Below are 19,252 nucleotides of genomic sequence, written 5' to 3' on the forward strand. Positions count from 1 at the left end.
ACGCAAGTTTTGCGCTTTTAAGTGTGAATGGGCCCTAAGGCCCCTTCCACTTCTAGTCTCTTGCATTGTGATCTTATCGCAATGCAACGTAGCTGAAAAGACGCACCGCATGTTATCGCTGCGATGCAACCAGGGCTGTGGAATCGGTACAAAAATCATCCAACTCCTCAGTATATGAAACCTCCGACTCTAGGTACCCAAAATGACTCAGACTTCGACTCCTTGACACGTTAGTCTAATACTTACCAGGGATGTGGCGTTGGTACAAAAATCATCCAAATCCAACTCCTCAGTTTATGAAACCACCAAATCCAAATCCAGGTACCCTCGACTCCACAGCCCTGGATGCAACGATACAGTGAAGCATACAGTACAGTGAAAGTATGCCTCACTGCCAAGTAAATACACGCGTTTATCAGTTAACACACGGCATGCCATGCGTTACTGTGTTGGAACCTGCGGTACTGCACTCAGTGTGGAATGCCCCATAGGTATATAAGTGATATTGTCCGTTGTTATGCAACACAAGACTCAACACAAGAAGTGTAAAAGGACCATAATGGAACACTTATTATTTAGCAATGCATTATCCTGCTCCTCAAGGGGTATGGATACTCCCGGTTTAAAGTGGACCCAAATTAAAAATACAAGATTTCAGAAATAAAATCTATTTTCTAAATTATAATAATAAATGGCAGCCTTTTTTCAGCTGCATGATGACAAATATAAAATATTTGACATTTATTGGAGGAACTCCTCCCTTCCTTTCATATTGCCGGGACAGAATCCGGGAAACTGGTGGAGTAGATGGTGTCCAGCAAAGGAGGAATTGCTAATGGCTGCCACCTGTATAACCCTAGTTATGAAAAGAGAAGGGTGAAAGGCACTCACTGAAATGCTCATAGGCTTGAAGGAGTGTTTATTTATATTTGTATGTGTCAGAGTGGTGCAACTAAATATTTTGAATTAAAAAAATGTTTGGTTTGGGTCCGCTTTAAGTGTACCCGAGGCAGTGCGGCGAGGGGGCAGATGGGACAGAGAGGCATGTTCCCTGCTGCAGGACGTGCCTGTGCCCCCCCCCCCCCCCCTGCACCGCACTATCACCCCCCATAATTGGCCACACGCGATTACCGTCAAACTCAAGGGGAAGGGAGAAGTATTGCCGGCTTAAACGCCCACTGAGGCCATTCCTGCAGGCCTTCCCCAGCTGCCATTGGGCAGCTCTGCCTCTCCACAGCTGCTCCCCCGCATGCTGCTCTGTGTGTGACACACAGAGCAGCTCTTCCAGTGTCGTAACCACGAAAGTGAGCCCTAGCGGGCCACGGGAGCAGCAGGGATTGTGGCTACCTGATCCGATCAGCCCCCGGATCAGGTACCATTGCTCGTCCACATGATGAGATGGCCGTGCGATCGGAAAGGAACACGTACGATCACACGCCATCTGCGTTGCTAATCTCACGCTGCTGCACAGGAACTGTATTCTATTATGTGGTATAAGTTTGTAACCCTCTGTTTTTCCTCTTGAACCTGATTGGGTATTTGAACTGAAAAAAGGCAGAATGAAAATGCATTAGTAATCAGTGTTACCGCTTTATGTGCAATATAGCTTCTGCAACTAAAGATTATGACTTTCAGTCTGTGTGGGTGGAGCTGCTGCTTCTGCTCAAATTGTATCATCCTGTTGTTCAGACTGCAAAGTGAGAAGGCACAGACTGAATCTCTCTGTGAAGGCTGCAGACACACTATCACTCTGTGGTTCAGGAAGTTGTCAGTGCCCGGCTCCTGATCAAGTTCTTTAAAAGTGATACACCTCAACATAGAGTAGACACTAAGGGCCCATTCACACTAGAAGCGCTTTTCTGAGGGCTTTGTGATTGATTAGCGCTTTTTAAAACTCGCTCCGATTCACTTTCGCGTACGTGATCACAAAATTGTTGCAATTTTTACTGCAATTTTAATGAAAGTGAATGGGAGCGATTTCTAAAAAACGCTAATCAATCACAAAGCTCTCAGAACAGCGCAGAGTTTATTTACATAGCACAGCGTTCTCAAACTCAAATACAATGTGGGCTGAAATTGAACACTGGGATAAAGTCACAGGCCAACCTCAATGTCTAATGGCCACCTCCCTCCCCTATACAGTTCGCTGTTGTCTAGTGGCTCCCCTCCTTCCCCTATACTGTTCCCTGGTGTCTAGTGATACAGTTCACTTGTGTTTAGTAGTCCCCCTTCCTTTACAGTTCCATGGTGTCTAGAGGCCCCCTCCCTCCCTTATATTTATTTGGTGTCTAGTGTCCCCTCGCTCCCTTATACATTTCCCTGGTGTCTAGTGCTTTCTCCTTCCTTCCCCCATATGGCTACTCTGATGATCTAAGTTTTACCTTCAAAATAGCTTCGCTGATGGTTTAGAGTGGAACATAATGCAAAGTGGGGATACCACTTGATGGCCAAATTTGATGGCTCTGTAAACCAGATTTGGAACGTCTCAAATCCTATTATACATAAAATAGCATGATTACTCCAGTTATCATCCACATCTGGTGGTGGAGAGGGTGGGGTAGGAGTATAATAGATCACACTATATTAGGGAGTATTTTGGGTCAGAATAATGAGCACATTGATACACTAGAATAGGAAAACAGTATAATGAGGGACACTATAATAGTTGATAGTATAATAGTACAGCTATAGGGGAGCACTATAATTTTGCGAGCTATAAGAAACACTAACGTGCACTACTATGATAAGGAGCACTGTAAGAAAGAAACCTGGAATGGGGGCCATTCCTAAAGAGAATCTGTACTCTAAAATTCTTACAATAAAAAGCATACCATTCTATTCATTATGTTCTCCTGAGCCCCTCTGTGCTGTTTCTGCCACTCTCTGCTGCAATCCCGGCTTGTAATTGCCAGTTTTAGGCAGTGTTTACAAACAAAAAACATGGCTGCTAACCAGCATGTGATAGGCTGAGAGAATCTCAGTTTGTGACTCATACAGAGTCTGGAGGGGGCGTGAAGAGGGTGTGTATAGCTTCTATCCTATCACAGCAGAGCAGCACATTCTTGCCTGAGCCGACCAAGCTGACAAAGGAGAAGATTAGATTATATAACAGAGATAATACAGCCACTGTGCAACTAGGAAAGGCTGCAGTAAAAACAGACCACATTAGAACAGGTATAGGAACTTATAGGATAGAATAAGGCTGAAAATTTTGTTACAAAGTCTCTTCAAAAGAAAACCTGTAACTACAAAAACCTCCCCTGGGGGATACTCACCTCGGTAGGGGGAAGCCTCCAGATCTGACCGAGACTTCCCCCGTCATCCTGTGTCCCACGGCGGTCTTGCTGTGCCCCTCCGAACAGCGGGCATGTAAATATTTACCTCCCCGGCTCCAGCGTAGGCGCAGTATCTATTCTCCGCTCGGAGATAAGCGGAAATACCCGATCGCTGTCGGCCACTCTACTGCGCAGGAACAAGTCTCCTGCGCCTGCGCAGTAGAGCGGACCCGACAGAGATCGGATAGTTCCGCCTATCTCCGTACGGTTTGCTGCAACAGCGCCCCCGCTGGAGCCAGGAAAGGTAAATAAATCAGTGCTTATCAGCGCTTCTCAGCCTTGTCGAGTGAGGATTCCGGGACACTTCGGGGGAGCCATCGCTGGACTGCCTGCAGCTACGGCGGAGGGGGAAGCCTCATTGGGAACCTGAGGGTTCCCCCTCCCGAGGTGAGTACCACCCAGGGAAACTTTTTTTTGTTACAGAGTCTCTTTAAAGACTATCCCTCCTACAAAATAAATCCCTATTCCCCACTAATGTTGAGGAGCCTTGAGATCCACAAATTATTTTAAGGGTTCCTCCAGGGTTGAAAACCACCAGAGAGAACCAAAAGTTAAAGACGAACTGTAGCAAAAATAACATAATGAATAAAATTGCTTATTTTTACAATAATCATTTATAAATGATTATATTCAGTGTTTGCCCATTGTAAAATCTTTCCTCTCCCCGATTTACATTCTAAAATTTATCACAGGTGGCGACATCTTTAGTTCTGCCAGGTGATCTGTGCGGAATGTTCATTACTGAGAGTCCTATGCACAGAGGGAGATATTGCCTGCTTGGCAGTTGGAAAAAGCTGTAATTTCCCACAATGCAACGAGGTTCAAAGACAGCAAATTGTCAGGAATGTAGTCATGACATCACGCTGTGGGAGGGGTTTTACCAGAATATCAGCTACACAAAGCCTCCTGATGATCTATTTGAGAAAAGGTAAAGATGTCTCTTGGGAAAGATGGTATCAGCTACTGATTGGGATGAAGTTCAATCTTTGGTTTAAGTTCCTCATTAAATTGGTAAATGTTCTGTGAAGTTATAGGTACTTGGCATTACCACACCTGTGGTTTACACGCATGAATCAATCCCAAAAATGTACTAAGTGTGACATACGTCACAAACCAGTAACGATATAGATTCTTAAAGCCATTTTTACCATAAAGCCCATATATGCCCCCTCCCCCATGGGAACATGCTTACACAAATCGTGTGAGGCCTGGAACCCACTACAAAACGCTATCGCTAATCACAATCACTTTGTATCAGCAGTTTGTAAGCGATTTCCTGAGCGTTGTAGGGAGCAATTTTAAAAAGTGTATCAATTTGCCAGCGGTTGTGTAGCGATTAGCGTTTTAAAGTCTGATTGGACCTTTCAATTCATTAAGTTACAGTGTGCAGTAACTTCAAAACGCTAGCAAAATCGCTCCGTGCTGGTTTTGATGAACGATTACGCCAGCGATTATATACATTACATTGAAGCGCAAACGCTAACAAAATGATGCATGTCATGCGTTTGCGATTTTGCTAATCGCAATCGCTTCTGTGGAATTTGCACCATCCATTTGCATTGGCAGAGCGTTTAGGGAAATCGCTAGCGATTTATCACGCTCCCTAAACGCTCAAAAAAAAAAAAAAATGGCTCTAGTGGGTTCCAGCCCTTAGTGTGCTATAAAGTGCATACTAATTGTTTCCTACGTGAGTCATAGGTTATGCATACTCTCACCTGAATGTGCATCCCATACATGTGGCATGTCTACATCCAGGTTATGGATATGCCAAGTTGCACATACATTTTGACTTCCAATATATGATAAACCCTGCATGTAACTGCCCATTTATACACTCAATTAATTGGTGAGAAAGCAGTTGATGTCAATGTCTAGATGACCCAAACCAAACATTTTTTGTAATTCAAAATATTTAATTGCACTACTCTGACACATACAAAGATAAATAAACACTCCTTCAAGCCTATGAGCATTTCAGTGCCTGCTTTTCACAACTAGGGTTATACAGGTGGCAGCCATTAGCAATTCCTCCTTTGCTGGATACCACCTACTCCACCACTCTGCCGTATTCTGTCCCGGCAATATGAAAGGAAGGGAGGGGTTCCTCCAATAAATGTAAAATATTTTAGATTTGTCATCATGCAGCTGAAAAAAGGCTGCTATTTATTATTATAATTTAGAAAATAGATTTTTAATTTGGGTCCACTTTAAAGTGTACCTGAGACGACGGATGGTAAAAGTTTTATACATACCTGGGGCTTCCTCCAGCCCCCTCCGTGCAGATCACCCCCTTCCTGGCATCCAAATCCTCCTGGATTCTCCTGTAGCAGCTCCGTTATCTTCGGCCAGTCAGTGCAACCAAGCACGCCCTCCCTTCTTGCTCCCGCGGTTGGGAGCGTTCTGCTCCTGCACAGTAGTACTGCGCAGGCGCAGACCGCTTATGGCAACGGGAGCGCGGAGGCATGCACAATACACCCAACAGGCCACGGAGAACGAGGCCACTACGGGAGAATTCAGGAGGCTTTGGATGCCGGGGAGGGAGCGATCTGCACGGAGGGGGCTGGAGGAAGCCCCAGGTATGTATAAAACTTAATTTCCATCGTCTCAGGTACCCTTTAAAGGACAACTGAAGTGAGAGGGATATGGTGGCTGCCATATTTATTTTCTCTTAACCTCCTTGGTGGTATGGACGAGCTCAGCTCGTCCATAACCGCCGGAGGGCACCGCTCAGGCCCTGGTGGGCCGATTTTTGTAATTTTTTTTTTTTTAAACCAAGCAGCTAGCATTTTGATAGCTGCATGTTCGGGACGATCGCCGCCGATGCACCGCTACCCGCCGTGTAACAGGGCGCCCCTCGAGACCCCGTGCGCAGCCTGGCCAATCAGTGCCAGGCAGCGCTGAGGGGTGGATCGGGACTCCCTGTGACGTCACAACGACGATGACGTCATTCCATTCATCGCCCTTGGCGACGGGGGAAGCCCTGAAGGAAATCCCGTTCAGAACGGGATTTCCGGATGGGCTTGATCACCGGCGGCGATCGGAGGGGTGGAAGGGATGCTGCAGGGAGGGGGGAATCATGTAGCTAGCGCTAGGCTAGCTACATGATTTAACCACTTGATGACCCAGCCTTTACCCCCCCCCCCCCCTTAAGGACCAGCGCTGATATCGCAGATCTGTGCTGGGTGGGCTCTACAGCCCCCAGCACAGATCAAACACCAGGCAGAGCGACCAGATCGCCCCCCTTTTTTCCCCACTAGGGGGATGATGTGCTGGGGGGGTCTGATCGCTCCTACCTGCGTGTGGCTGGTGGGGGGGAACCTCAAAGCCCCCTCCACCGCAGGATTCCCCCTCTCCCTCTCCTCCCTCCCTTCCCCGGAGATCGGAGGCTGCACAGGAATGGATCTGTCCTGTGCAGCCTCTAACAGGCTCCTGCCTGTCATGTGACAGCGATCCCCGGCCGCTGATTGGCCAGGGATCGCTGATCTGGTACAACGCTGCTACTGTTAGCAGCGTTGTACGAATGTAAACAAAGTGGATTATTTCCGCTTGTGTTTACATTTAGCCTGCGAGCCGCGATCGGCGGCCCGCAGGCTATTCATGGAGCCCCCCGCCGTGAATTGACAGGAAGTAGCCACTCACGCGAGCGGCTGCTTCCTGATTAATTAGCCTGCAGCCGGCGACGCAGATCTGCGTCGCTGGTCCTGCAGCTGCCACTTTGCCGACGCGCGTTATGAGTGCGTGGTCGGCAAGTGGTTAAAAAAAATAAATGCAAAAAATACAGCTGCGCCGCCACCGTGGCGCAATCAATAGAACGCCAGGGTGGTTAAGCAATACCAGTTGCCTGGCTGTCCTGCTAATCCTCTGCCTCCAATACTAGACAAGATTAGCTGCAACACGGTGGGGTAGTGGTTAGCGCTCTCGCCTTGCAGCGCTGGGTCCTCGCTTCTAATCCCTGCCAGTTCTGCAAGGAGTTTGTATTTTCTCCCTGTGTCTGGGCCAGTGCACACCAACAACCTCTAGCAGATCTGCTAACGCTAGAGGTTTATGAAGCAGATGTTCAGAGTGATTCTAGGCATGTTTAGAGAGACGTTTTCTAAACGTGTTTTTTGGAGCCTTTTTTTGTAAAGCAGATTTCATATATTGTTACAGTAAAGCTGTTACTGAACAGCTTTTCTGTAACAAAAACGCCTGGAAAACCGCTCTGATCTAATGTCTTTCAGAGCTGTTTTCCACTTTCCTATACTTTGACATTGAGGCAGAAACGCCTCAGAAATCTACAAAATGCTGCAGCCCCTGAGTTTGCGTTTGTGGAAAAAACGAGCCGCTCTGATGTGCACCATCCCATTCACTTTCATTAGCCAAGCGGTTTTCCCCCTGCAAGAGTTTTAAAAAACGCTCCAGAACTGCTCTTGGTGTGCGCCAGCCCTCCGCATGGGTTTCCTCCATGCACTCTGATTTCCTCTCACATCCCAAAAACATACCGATAAGTTCATTGACTTCCCCCTAAATTGACCCTAGACTATGATACATGCACTACACAATACATACATAGTCATATGCCTATGGTAGAGACTAGACTGTGAGCTCCTCTGAGGGACAGTAAGTGACAAGACTATATACTCTGTACAACGCTGCATAATATGTCAGCACTAAATAAATAACGCTTGTTTCTGGTGTTATTCAGACACTACTGCAGCCAAATAGATAAGCAAAGCTGCCAGGCAACTGGTATTGAAAAAGGAAATATAACAGCTTCCATATTCCAATCACTTCAATTGTTCTTTTAAGTTTATTTGACCCTCTCCATGACCTAATTTTTTTTTAAGCCCACAAAATCTCATGCACCTAGGATCCGATCCATGCGCAAGTATAAAGTGGGCTGATACACTATGTTGCATGCACCCTATTTCAATACTGGAAATACATTTTTTTCCTGCTCTCGTGGTCCTGCCCATATTGCAGATCACTTTCTTACTACATAAGATATACAGTGTGGGTATGATAACAGGTAATAAACCGTCTAATGGGGAATTCAGGTATTTGAAATGTGTTTTGTTCTGTTGCATGTGGTGTGCCGCCTCTTCATTTCCTTGGATTTATGTATAGTTTGACTCAAGCCTCCTTTGGGGTTCCCACAGCACATGAACAAGCAGCGGGCAGGTGTTGTATATGTGCTATACTAGATAGACTAGCAGGTGCCCAAAAAAGAATTTGGTGTCCCCCTGCTCGGCGCTGTACTGCGAGGCATGCTAATTGACCTGAGGAAGAGGCTTACGCTGTGAAATGCGTTGTCCTATGTGCTGAATAAAAGTCTGTACCTTTTTGTCATAAAGTTTTGCGAGCCTCCTTATTAAAGGAGTCATCAGGGAATATGATGACAATAAGTGCTACTTACCCGGGGCTTCTTCCAGCCCCAAGCATGTCCCTCGCTGCAGCTCCGCGGTGAGCCGTTCGCCTGTGAAGCTTCCCGGTCCCTGGCAATGACGTCAGGCGACCTGGAGGTCGGCCTGTACTGCGCCTGTGCGAGCAGCGCTGTCAATCACCGCCACATGGACTGGAGCATACTGCACAGGCACAGAACTACTGCGCCTGCACAGTATGCTCCAAACCACGTGGTGGTGATGGACAGCGCCGCTCGCGCAGGCGCAGTACAGACCGACCTCTAGGTCGGCCTGACATCGCCGGGGACCGGGAGGCAGCGGCGGTGAATGGCTGAGCTGCAGCGAGGGACATGCTGGGAGCTTGGGGCTGGACGAAGCCCCCGGTAAGTAGCACTTATTTTCGTTATAATCGCCCTGATGACTCCTTTAACCACTTGCCGACCTCCCACTCATAACGCGCGTCGGCAAAGTGTTAGCTGCAGGACCAGCGACGCACATCTGCGTCGCCGGCTGCATGCTAATTAATCAGGAAACAGCCGCTCGCGCGAGCGGCTACTTCCTGTCAGTTCACGGCGGGGGGCTCCGTGAATAGCCTGCGGGCTGCCAATCGCGGCTCGCAGGCTAAATGTAAACACAAGCGGAAATAATCCGCTTTGTTTACATTTTTACAACGCTGCTAACAGTAGCAGCGTTGTACTAGATCAGCGATCCCAGGCCAATCAGCGGCCGGGGATCGCTGTCACATGACAGGCAGGAGCCTGTTAGAGGCTGCACAGGACAGATCCGTTCCTGTGCAGCCTCCGATCTCCGGGGCAGAGAGGGAGAGGGGGAATCCTGCGGTGGAGGGGGCTTTGAGGTGCCCCCCCCCCCCCCCCCGCCACCCACACGCATGCAGGAGTGATCAGACCCCCCCAGCACATCATCCCCCTAGTGGGGAAAAAAGGGGGGCGATCTGGTCGCTCTGCCTGTTATTTGATCTGTGCTGGGGGCTGTAGAGCCCACCCAGCACAGGTCTTAGAAATCAGCGCTGGTCCTTAAGGGGGGTTAAAGGCTGAGTCCTGAAGTGGTTAAGGTAGGATTAGTCCTTTTTATGCACTTTTATGATTTATTACTTCACAGTTCCACACTGAGCTTTGCAGTACTTTCCATGTTTTGGGCACCTCCTGCTAGTCTATCCTGTTTCCCTCAGTTACCCTACTTCGGTAGGGGACTCAGCCCACAACCTGGCTGTGGCATGAACCTCTTTTTTGAAGCAACGGTTGGTATATCCTTCCTGAAGTCCAAGTGGGGATGGTACTTTGTCTTGGCTCCCGGGCATACGTTTAATAAAGCCGCAAGTTAAAATAGGCGCAGCTTTCAGCAAACTAAGCAAATCAGTATTGCACGCGGCTTCATTAAACCGATACTCTGTCCCGTATTCACTTGCGGTAAATTGTAACACTACAAATCAGCATGTGCCTGATGTAATCTAGTTATTTACCGTTTTATAGACTGCGCTCACAGTAAAAGCCCTTATTTTTCAAAAGATATTACGGTAAATTGTAAAACTCTACAAATCGGCATTTGCCCAATGTAATCTCGCTTTCTTTACCGTTTTATAGACTGGGCTCACATTAATATCCCTTATTTTTCAACGGATATTACCAGTCTATCATCTAAATACAACGTTAGTGATGCACACGGATATTAGTCGTTGAAAAATAAGTGCTTTGAATGTGAGCAGTATTGCATGCGGCTTCATTATACACTCGCACGTATTAGCTTACTGTATATTGTAACACTACAATTCTGCATGCGCTCCATGTTATCTAGTTATTTACCGGTTTAAGTTGTCTCCTAGCTCAGACTGTGCTCGCATTAACAGCCCTTACTTTTCAACAGATATTACCAATCTATCATTATTGAGGCTACTTACACACTAAGACGTTGCGTTTTAGGGGACGTTATGGTCGCATAACGTGCCCCTAACGCAACGTATGGTGGTGTTGAAGTTGGACGTCAGATTGAGCTGCGTTATGCAGCTCTCAAAGCAGCCGCTCCAGGTTAGTGATAGGAAGTCCGGATCTTTTTAAAGAGAACCCGAGGTGGGATTTACTTATGCTAGTGGGGCACAGAGGCTGGTTGTGCACACTAACACCAGCCTCTGTTGCCCCATGGTGTGCCTCCAAGACCCACCTGTGCGCCGCTATACCCCCCGCAGTGCTGGTGACACGCAGCGTGTCGCCAGCACAATGTTTACCTCTTGCCTGTCTGTTAGCGCCGCTCCCCCGCCTCCTCCGTATCGGCGCTACCCGCCCGCGTCACTTCCCTGCAATCAGCGGGAGGGAAGGGACGCAGGCGGGTAGCGCCGATACGGAGGAGGCGGGGGAGAAGTAAATCCCACCTCGGGTTCTCTTTAAGAATTGGATCATTTGAATCGGATCATTGAAAAGATCTGGATCTTTGAACCAAATCATTTGAATCATTTTACTAAGGAAGCAGACTGGGTGAAATGACTAGCAGGACAGCACTTTCCCTGCATTGTACATTCTGTATGTTCCTGTTTTTTCCAGACAGACATCCACTGTGAACTGAATCTTTCATTGTGATGATCCAGATGATTCGACTCACAAAAAAGATCCGGATCAAATGAACGATTCATTCATGATCCGGACAACACTACAGTCCTACCATGAGTCTCTGCAGTGCAGTGAATATTAATTAGCCATGTGGCTGGCAATGGAGGAGGAGGGGAGACCTCCTCCTCCAACATTACTGAGCATGTGCAAGCAGTCTAACGCTGCTTAGCCAAGTATAACGTACAGCATGCATCACTTTGTTTAAACGTGCTGCGTTACTATGTAACGCAACGTGTGTACTGTGAACAGCACAATTGATTTTACAGTGCTGTGAGTTAGACTGCGTTACTGGCTGCTGTAACGTGGGACTTTGACGTCCCACTGTGAAACCAGCCTTAACGTTGTATATATAAATACAACATTAAATCATAACACACAGGTGTTAATCGTTGAAAAATAAGTGCAATTACTGTGAGCGCAGTCTATCAGCTATGAGGCATCATAAAGCGATAAATAAGATACCATCGGGAGCATGTTGAATTGTAATTGGTAGGTATATTCAAAAAAGCGTTTGTTAAAAAAAAAAATACGCCCATTATTCCTGACCGTACAATATCGGTCTTTAATACAGATTTCTTTATATTTAAAAATCCTCTCATACAGAACACCATGCCTAATCACAGGTGCTATGCCTGATCCCTTCTGTGGGCGCACACTACGTTATCAATGTCCTCGATGTGTCGCTCACCATACTTTCTTTGTTAGTCACGCTATGAAAAATATAACAAATAGCCGCAGATGACATGCCGATTACAGGCATATCTGTGACCTGCGCCCATATTATGCAGTCTGCGCCATGAAAAGAAGGCATAGTGGATAATTGCATTATCGGAATAGCCACGCCTAATTTAACTTGCGCTGCAATTAGTGTGACCGCTTCCCAGAGTCTGTGTGTTCTTTATGTCACCGCTAGCACTGTATATGTGCTATGGCATTATTGTAATATGAAGGTGGAGCTACACAGGAGGGCTCAGCAGAACCTTGTGTGACCCAATCGGTGGTGTATCCGCCAGCTTCAAGCGTCACGTCTCCGTACGTGTGACGGGTGGCGTAACATAGAAGGTGTAGTTAACAAAATGCTAGAAGACTAGCGCTGCTCAGTTACGTCCTTTACAATGTAGTGGTTTCAGTTCTATTGCTTCCTTCAAATCACACATGTACCACTAGAAAGATAGCGCTACAAAACATACAGAAAGAAACCAACGTTGTCAACAGACATAATGAAGTCCACGTGGATCGTGTATCAATACTGTTCCAAACATGTTTAAATGATCCTCAGGCCACAATATTCCTCCATAAACCCACCACCACACCCGATGTGATCAGACTCACCGGATGGGAAGACCTATAAAGCAGGTGTAATCGCACACTGGGAGGATGCTTATGGCCATCCCCCACCACACTGGCCGAGATGGCGATCAGATCATATGCGATAGCCTCTTCAATATAGCAGAGCACTTCTACTCCATCAATCATTATGAAACCTCGAGAAAGAATGAAAAGAAACCTTGAGAAAGAGCAGCACAGTGTAAAACTATTTAAATTTAAATCAATAACATAATATTGCACTCACAAGTTTCCCGCAGAATCCGCACTTCAAGCTTTTTTATACGGGCTCTCCCCCGTGTGCTGGTTCCATCTCCACCCTTGATTGGCGCACTTACAATTGACGTGTGCGGGGATACCAACACTGCCTCGAGTGTGCCACACAGCTCTCATTTCCACACTAGAGTGGAGTGTGGATGCGGAATTGAGAGCTGTGTGACACACTCGAGGCAGTGTTGGTATCCCCGCAAACCAGAATCGTGAAGGTGCCAATCGAGTGTGGAGCGGTGGAGACTGAGCCAGTCTGTGCGCAACAAGCCTCTTTCAGACCGGCAGCTGACAGGCGGTGAATTCACCACCTGTCGGCTGCTCTCCTGCAACGGCCGGGTGCTAGTTAGTGCTCAGAACCGGCGTTAGACAAGTGCCCCCCAACTGAATCCAATCTGAGCAATGCCAGAGCCTGCAGCCCAGTGAGCTGGCAAGGGGACAATCATTCTATTGATTTCACTTTAACAGAAACCTAAACTGATGAAGAAAAAAATGAGATTGACTTACCTGGGGCTTCTACCGCGCCACCCTGAAGTCGCCATGTGCCCGCCCCGGTATTTAACGGTCCCCTGCCGCGGCTGAGTTTCGATCCTCCTGCTGGATAGCCACTCATCCTTGTACGTGCTCTCATTGCCGGGAGCGTCCTGCGCAGGCGCAATAGAGATTTTCTCGTACTGCGCCTATATAGAATGCTTCCGGTGACGGGAGCGGCGAGGATGCGTGTGGCTAGGGCTGCGCAGGTGCAGTGGCCATCAAATGGCTCTGTTGGCAGAGTCGAAACTGAGCCGTGGAGGGGAACCAGAGAATCCTTGCATACCAGCGAGGGTACAGGGCGACTGCAGGGGGCTGGTAGAAGCCCCAGGTAAGTTTAACTTTTTGTTCTGCATCAGCAACACATCAGCAATGTATGCTTTTCTCTTTTTTTTTTTTTTTTTACAATATATGGTGAAATGTTGGAGCACACACACAACATACACATCACATCATTGCAGCACACGCTCCCTAACATTTACCAATTACAGGTCACCTCCATTGTCCAGGTAGCTGTGTCTTCAGCAATAATAAAGGCCGTGCAGTCTAGTGGTGGTGACAGGCTGGGACTAGGGCTTAATTTACCTACTAGCATGACTCAGCAAAAGCAGAGGGCATTGGTCACGTGTCACTGCTGGTACCATCCTCAGCGGTACACGAGGCCCGCGTGCGTCACAATAGCTGCCATGACGTCATCCTGGCATACATTCTTTCTGCAGACCGAGCGGCGGCAGCGGCGGAGACGGACGTGTGACCTCTCTCTGCATCCCCGATACTAGCCCGACATGCACCGGCAGAAGCTCCAGGAACAAGCAGGCTAGAGAGCGGCTGTCTTGATAGTGAAGACCCAGAGCTCCCCCTAGCGGCCGGTAGTAGAAATGACACCGTACGGTAAATAAATAGATGGGATGTATACAGATTTATGAGATTCGGAAGTCGTAGAGTTCTGATGCTTATACTGGGCTAATAAATGATGTAGACTGTAAAAAAAAAAAAAAAAAACCTGCCGTGAATGCCAGTTGGTAGCAATTATTCATTAACCAATCGCGTCTTTTGTAAGGGGATCTTAGCCCTGAACTGCTTCTTAGGGCACTATAATGTTCCCCTCCAAAAGGGCTCAGAGGCTACCGCGAAAAGCCCCTCCCCTACGCGCACTAAGCCCCGCCTCCACAGTCAGCGACAAGTCATCAAGAGGCAAGACAAGACATCGAGAGGCAAGACATCGAGAGGCAAGACAAGACGCAAGACATCGAGAGGCAAGACTTCGAGAGGCAAGACATCGCGAGGCAAGACATCGCGAGGCAAGACGTCACGAGGCAAAACATCGAGAGGCAAGACATCACAAGACAAGATATAGAGAGACTAGACATCGTGAGGCAAGACATCGCGAGGCAAGACATCGAGAGGCAAGACATCGCGACGTAAGACAAGATATCGCGAGGCAAGACATCGAGAGGCAACACATCGAGAGGCAACACATCGCAAGACAAGACGCAGAGAGGCAAGACGTCGCGAGACAAGACGTCGCGAGGCAAGACAAGACATAGCGAGGCAAGACGTCGAGAGGCAAGACGTCGAGAGGCAAGACATCGCGAGGCAAGACATCGAGAGGCAAGACATCGAGAGGCAACACATCGCAAGACAAGACATCGAGAGGCAAGACAAGACATCGAGAGGCAAGTCATCGAGAGGCAAGACATCGAGAGGCAAGACATCGCAAGACAAGTCATCGAGAGACAAGACATCGAGAGGCAAGACATCGCAAGACAAGACATCGAGAGACAAGGCATTGAGAGACAAGACATCGAGAGGTAAGACAGCGAGAGGCAAGACATCGAGAGGCAAGACATCGCAAGACAAGACTTAGAAAGACAAGACATCGCAAGACAAGACACCGAGAGACAAGACATCGAGAGACAAGACATTGAGAGTTAAGACATCAAAAGGCAAGACATCGCAAGACAAGACATTGAGAGAGAAGACATCAAGAGACAAGACATCGAGAGGCAAGACATCGAGAGGCAAGACATCGCGAGGTAAGACAAGATATCGCGAGGCAAGACATCGAGAGGCAAGACATCGAGAGGCAAGACATCGCAAGACAAGACATCGAGAGGCCAGACATCGAGAGGCAAGACATCGAGAGGTAAGACATCGAGAAACAAGACATCGAGAGGCAAGACATCGCAAGACAAAACATAGAGAGACAAGACATCGAGAGGCAAGACATCGAGAGTCAAGACATCGCAAGACAAGACATCGAGAGACAAGTCATTGAGAGACAAGACATCGAGAGGCAAGACATCGCAAGACAAGACATCGAGAGGCAAAACATCGCAAGACAATACATCGAGAGGCAAGACTTCGTGAGGCAAGACATCGCGAGGCAAGACATCGAAAGGCAAGACATCGCAAGACAAGACATCGAGAGACAAGACATCGAGAGGCAAGACATCACAAGACAAGACATCGAGAGGCAAGACATCGAGAGGCAAGACATCGCGAGGCAAGACATCACGAGGCAAGACGTCGCAAGACAAGACATAGAGAGACAAAACATCAAGAGGCAAGACATCGAGAGGCAAAACATCGCAAGACAAGACATCGAGAGGCAAGACATCGAGAGGCAAGACATCGCAAGACAAGACGTCGCGAGGCAAGATGTCGCGAGGAGAGACGTCGTGCGGCAAGACGTCGCGAGACAAGACGTCGCGAGGCAAGACGTCGCAAGACATGGAGAGGCAAGACATCGAGGGGCAAGACATCGAGAGGCAAGACATCGAGAGGCAAGACTTCGAGAGGCAAGACATCGCGAGGCAAGACATCGCGAGGCAAGACATCGCGAGGCAAGACATCGAGAGGGAAGACATCGAGAGGGAAGACATCGCAAGACAAGACATCGAGAGACGAGACATCGAGAGGCAAGACGTCACGAGGCAAGACATCGCGAGGCAAGACTTCGAGAGGTAAGACAAGATATCGCGAGGCAAGACATCGAGAGGCAAGACATCGAGAGGCAACACATCGCAAGACAAGACATCGAGAGGCAAGACAAGACATCGAGAGGCAAGACATCGAGAGGCAAGACATCGAGAAACAAGACATCGAGAGGCAAGACATCGCGAGGTAAGACAAGATATCGCGAGGCAAGACATCGAGAGGCAAGACATCGAGAGGCAACACATCGCAAGACAAGACATCGAGAGGCAAGACAAGACATCGAGAGGCAAGACATCGAGAGGCAAGACATCGAGAGGCAAGACATCGAGAGGCAAGACATCGCAAGACAAGTCATCGAGAGGCAAGACATCGAGAGGCAAGACATCGCAAGACAAGACATCGAGAGACAAGACATCAAGAGACAAGACATCGAGAGGCAAGACAGCGAGAGGCAAGACATCGAGAGGCAAGACATCGAGAAGCAAGACATCGAGAGGTAAGACATCGCAAGACAAGACATAGAGAGGCAAGACATCGCAAGACAAGACATCGAGAGACAAGACATCGAGAGTTAAGACATCAAAAGGCAAGACATCGCAAGACAAGACATCGAGGGGCAAGACATCGAGAGGCAAGACAAGACATCGAGAGGCAAGACATCGAGAGGCAAGACAAGACATCGAGAGGCAAGACTTCGAGAGGCAAAACATCGCGAGGCAAGACATCGAGAGGCAAGACGTCGAAAGGCAAGACATCGAGAAACAAGACATCGAGAGGCAAGACATCGAGAGGCAAGACATCGCAAGAGAAGACATCGAGAGACAAGACATCGAGAGACAAGACTTCGAGAGGCAAGACATCGCAAGACAAGACATCGAGAGACAAGACATAGAGAGGCAAGACGTCAAGACGTCGAGAGGCAAGACATAGAGAGGCAAGACATCGCAAGGCAAGACATCGAGAGGCAAGACATCGAGAAGCAAGACAAGACATCGAGAGGCAAGACATCGTGAGACAAGACATCGAGAAGCAAGACAAGACATTGAGAGGCAAGACATCGAGAGGCAAGACAAGACATCGAGAGGCAAGACATCGAGAGGCAAGGCAAGACATCGCGAGGCAAGACATCGCGAGGCAAGACATCGCGAGGCAAGACAAGACATCGAGAGGCAATACATCGAGAGGCAATACATCGAGAGGCAAGACATTGAGAGGCAAGACAAGACATCGAGAGGCAAGACATCGTGAGACAAGACATCGAGAGGCAAGACATCGCGAGGGAAGACATTGCGAGGCAAGACATCGCGTTCAAGACATCGAGAGGCAAGACATCGCGAGGCAAGACATCGAGAGGCAAGACATCGCGAGGTAAGACAAGATATCGCAAGGCAAGACATCGAGAGACAAGACATCGAGAGACAAGACATCGAGAGACAAGACATCGAGAGGCAAGACAAGACATCGAGAGGCAAGACATCGCGAGACAAGACATCGAGAAGCAAGAGAAGACATCGAGAGGCAAGACATCGAGAGGCAAGACAAGACATCGAGAGGCTAGACATCGAGAGGCAAGACGAGACATCGAGAGGCAAGACATCACGAGGCAAGACATCGCGAGGCAAGACAAGACATCGAGAGGCAATACATCGAGAGGCAAGACAAGAGATCGAGAGGCAAGACATCGTGAGGCAAGACATCGAGAGGCAAGACATCGCGAGGCAAGACAAGACATCGAGAGGCAAGACATCGAGAGGCAAGACAAGAGATCGAGAGGCAAGACATCGTGAGGCAAGACATCGAGAGGCAAGACATCGTGAGGCAAGACATCGTGAGGCAAGACATCGAGAGGCAAGACATTGAGAGGCAAGACATCGCGAGGTAAGACAAGATATCGCGAGGCAAGACATCGAGAGACAAGACATCGAGAGGCAAGACATCGCAAGACAAGACATTGAGAGACAAGACATCAAGAGACAAGACATCGAGAGGCAAGACGTCGAGAGGCGCTCACTTCTGCATTTAGACCCATTGAGTTATACTCCTGTTTGCCTGATGAAGCGAGACCACACCCGCGAAACGCGTTGCACTAAGTGGAGTTGAATAAAACATTTTTTTGTATTGATATATTGTGACTCAATTGAGTTTTATATTTTTGAGGGAAGTAAGTCCACCTGAACATCCCCCTCTTTTAGACATTTTTTAAACGTTTTTATTCTACTCTGGCGCCTCTGTACACCAAGCTTTGCTGAACTCTGCCACTAATACTTTTAGCCATAGACCCTGAACAAGCATGCAGCAGGTCAGATGTTTCTAACATTATTGTTACATCTGACAAGATTAGCTGCATGCTTGTTTCTGGTGTTGTTCAGACATTATTTCACCCAAATACTGTAGATCAGCTGGGCTGCCAGGCAACTGGTATTGTTTAAAAGGTAAAACAATATGGCAGCCACCATATTCTTCTCACTACAGTTGTCCTTTAAAGAGAGACTGAAGCGAACAAAAATTACTATTTTTACCTTCTAGTTCGCTTCACTACTCTCATTAGATGTAAACCGCTGCATCCCTGCTGCAAAACGAGGGCTTTAGACCCCCCAAATCCCGGGGGGGGGGGGGGGGGGGGAGGGGGGAATTCGGCCGGCGCTTCCTGAAAGAGGCAGAGCTTTCAGCTGCAGCTGCAGCTCTGCCTCTACTGATGGCAATTGCTGCGGATCGCCGCCTCTCCCAGCCCCTCTCACTTTTCCTTCACAGGGAGGAGCGGGGAGAGGCGGAGATCCGCACGGCGATTGACATCAGGAGAGGCAGAGCTGCAGCTGAAAGCTCTGCCTCTCAGGGCAGCACAATCCACGACCAA

At 48.3% G+C, this 19,252-nt stretch overlaps 1 protein-coding gene across 1 annotated transcript in view; it reads left to right on the forward strand.

The window, feature by feature from the left end:
* Positions 1-18,522, forward strand: part of LOC137527292 (trichohyalin-like) — a 101,703-nt gene extending 83,181 nt beyond the window's left edge. The window contains exon 3 of the mRNA XM_068247800.1: positions 16,715-18,522. The gene's annotated coding sequence lies outside the window, so the exon portion shown is untranslated. The remainder of the gene's footprint in view (positions 1-16,714) is intronic.
* The last annotated feature ends 730 nt before the right edge of the window (positions 18,523-19,252 follow it).

Source organism: Hyperolius riggenbachi, chromosome 8, assembly GCF_040937935.1.
Source record: "Hyperolius riggenbachi isolate aHypRig1 chromosome 8, aHypRig1.pri, whole genome shotgun sequence".
NCBI lineage: Eukaryota > Metazoa > Chordata > Amphibia > Anura > Hyperoliidae > Hyperolius > Hyperolius riggenbachi.